Here is a 3,544-nt window from a genome sequence, read left to right as displayed (position 1 = left end):
CGAGAGGCCAAAATACAGATATGAAGATGTGGTAAGAATGTAAGAAAATAAGAAAATGAGGGAAGCTGCAAGAGAATATCACTGCTACACGTGGCAGTCCCTGTATGAACAGAATATCTGCCTTTTCCCACCTATCATACTTATCCATATAATTGTCTAATCAAGTTCTAAAGATCCATATTGATTTTACACTAACAAGAGAGTTTAGTAGTAGTACCTAGTAGTAGTAGTAGTACTAGTAGTAGTAGCAGTGGTGGTGGTGATATTATCATTATTATCATCATCATCATCAGTAGTAGTAGTAGTTGCTAATTTTCAGCATTATTGTTGTTTATATCATTATTACTATTATTATCATTACTATTGTTATTACATCCCGTACCAGGCGTACCTACTTGCTGCTAGGTGAACAGGAGCTACACATTAAGAGGCTTGCCCATTTGCCTCGAACCCGGCCTCTCTCGGTTGTGAGACGAGCGTGCTAACCACTACACTACAGTGACTACACGGTGTGGTGTGTGTGTGTGTGTGTGTGTGTGTGTGTGTGTGTGTGTGTGTGTGTGTGTGTGTGTGTGTGTGTGTGTGTGTGTGATTCACCTAGGTCGCCTGCTGGTCACCCAGCCAGTCTTCCCCATTACGGAGCGAGTTCAGAGCTTATAGACCGATCTTCGGGTAGGACTGAGACCACATCACACACAACACACACCGGGAAAGCGAGGCCACAACCCCTGGAGTTACATCCCGTACCTATTTACTGCTAGGTGAACAAGGGCCACACATTAAGAGGCTTGCCCATTTGCTCGCCGCCCCGGGACTCGAATCCGGCCCTCTCGATTGTGAGTCGAGCGTGCTAACCACTACACTACGCGGTGTATTATATTGTGTGTGTGTGTGTGTGTGTGTGTGTGTGTGTGTGTGTGTGTGTGTGTGTGTGTGTGTGTGTGTGTGTGTGTGTGTGTGTGTGTGTGTGTAATTCACTGTTTGATCTGCTGCAGTCTCTGACGAGACAGCCAGACGTTACCCTACGGAACGAGCTCAGAGCTCATTATTTCCGATCTTGGGATAGGCCTGAGACCAGGCACACACCACACACCGGGACAACAAGGTCACAACTCCTCGATTTACATCCCGTACCTACTCACTGCTAGGTGAACAGGGGATACACGTGAAAGGAGACACACCCAAATATCTCCACCCGGCCGGGGAATCGTACCCCGGTCATCTGGCTTGTGAAGCCAGCGCTCTAACCACTGAGCTACCGGGCCGTGTGTGTGTGTGTGTGTGTGTGTGTGTGTGTGTGTGTGTGTGTGTGTGTGTGTGTGTGTGTGTGTGTGTGTGTGTGTGTGTGTGTGTGTGTGTGCGCACGCACGCTCTTATATGTAAAAATTTAAAGGTAACTTACTATATAATATAAATTATCAATTACACTTACACGAGGTTCACATTCAATGCAAACACTAATGAGATAAAATTATTAATGTGCAGATTTTATTTTGTAAGAAATTATAGTTATCCCCAATGAAGATTTATGTATACCCCAAAAAAAACACTCCCCATCAATTATTCATTCTGGATGCGAGACACTGAAGGGAAGGCAGAAAGCTTGGGGCTGCCATCATTGCCGTTGCCATTGGTCTGAGTAGGTTACCCCCAGTGATATAGGGGTCCTCCCCAGCCTCCGTAGCCACCGCCCCAGTGAGGATCAGATGAAGGATCTGGGTATGCCTCGGGATGAAGGGCTGTAGGGCCTGGCATGGCATAAACGGCCACCAGGCAAACCACTGCCACCAACAAGAACAGGGAGAACTGCCGGGAAGTGAGACACAACGTCACTTGTGTAAAATTAACTAAACTTATTACTGAAACGATTGTGACCATTGCGGCTCGGGGCCAGGCAGACCATAAACAGTCACCAGGTAAGCCAGGGTCACTAGAAGGAACAAAGTTATGGAGAATTGCATAGGCAAGACAAAACAAATGAAACTAAACTGCCATAAAATCTTTAGATCTTCGCAAAAAACATTACGTTCACAAAAATCAGCAACTATAAGTAATACGTTAACATTCTCATTTGAACATGGAATATTGTTCCTGACTTACAGAAATTACAAATGGTTTCTGAAAATAAAATAATGTTATTAGTAATTTCCATAATACTTTTACATTTTGGGTATTAGTTAACGTATATGGCAAGTCGGAATGTACAATGCTTCCTACTGTAGACCTCTTCTTTTCTTCTCCTGATTTAAAAAGTTTCTGTTACATAAATATGAGGCAGGAATAAAGATAGACGGTCAGGCAGGCCAGCATCCACACAGAAAAGAGAAACAGCGAGTCGGAGCAGTCTATGCCAGCAACAGGACAATAGGAATGATTCATAAGCTTCAACTGTGCTGCATATCTACCATATTCCAATGAAGACATAATACAAGGTATAGATGCAAACTTGATTAAGATATATGTGTTATTAAGAAGGATTATAGTGTATAAAATCATCTCGTCAGATGTAGTAGAGAAAGATTCTGTTACGATCACACAGCACTTTCAAAATACTAAAGTATTTAAGTGGTATAAGGGTTTTAAAAAAGGGTACATGAACGAAGTTCTTAGGAACAGTAGCGGGGACAGAACAACAAGATATAATGGGTTTAAACTTGAAAAATTCAGGTTTAGGATAGAAATGTGAAGAAACTGGTTGATGAGTGGAACGGACTCAGTGGTCATGTAGTCAGAGGTGAGTCAATAAGGAAATTTAAAAGAAGATTGGATAAGTTCATGGATGGGGATAGTAAATTTAATTAGGTAGCTTTAATCATACAGGGACTGCCACGTGTAGGCCTGGCGGCCTCTTGCAGCTTCCTTTTTCTCTTATGTTCTTATGTACTAAAGATGATATATATATATATATATATATATATATATATATATATATATATATATATATATATATATATATATATATATATATATATATATATATATATATATATATATATATATATATATATATATATATATACTAAAAATGAAATAAAAATATATATAAAAACAAAAATTACAGCAAAAAAAATCCAGAACCTGTACAGCTTTAAACTAAACTAACACCAAGACATGGTACTTCCTCACACGTATAATGTTTCCTAGTAACCTTACCTAAAGGGGGGAGGAAAAAGGTAAAGGAATGAAGCTAAGAAATACAGTTATTATACTTAACGTGGATCTAAATTTATAAGCTGATATACGCATGGTGCTTGCACCTGACAAGCCTAAAGGAGTCCATCCTCGTCTAACCACCAGGGTAAGGACGACCCAGCAGGTTCAGGTCAAGGATGGTGTAGAGAGCCCAGTGCCTGGTCCTGGGCAGAACAACTCTGTTACTGCCTCAGAACTGGACCCTGTGGAGACTCAAGACTAAACGGACAGGACTGAGACGGGTGAGATGGCGAGGCGGTCGGCTGGGGTTTGGTGAGAGTAGCGACCAGCAAAATAAGGAAAGTGGTCTTAACAATACTAAGAACCAAAAACCTGAAACAAGATCAATGCA

This window comes from Portunus trituberculatus, chromosome 48 (assembly GCF_017591435.1).
Source record: "Portunus trituberculatus isolate SZX2019 chromosome 48, ASM1759143v1, whole genome shotgun sequence".
NCBI classification, from domain to species: Eukaryota; Metazoa; Arthropoda; class Malacostraca; order Decapoda; family Portunidae; genus Portunus; species Portunus trituberculatus.
This window is presented reverse-complemented; position numbering follows the sequence as displayed.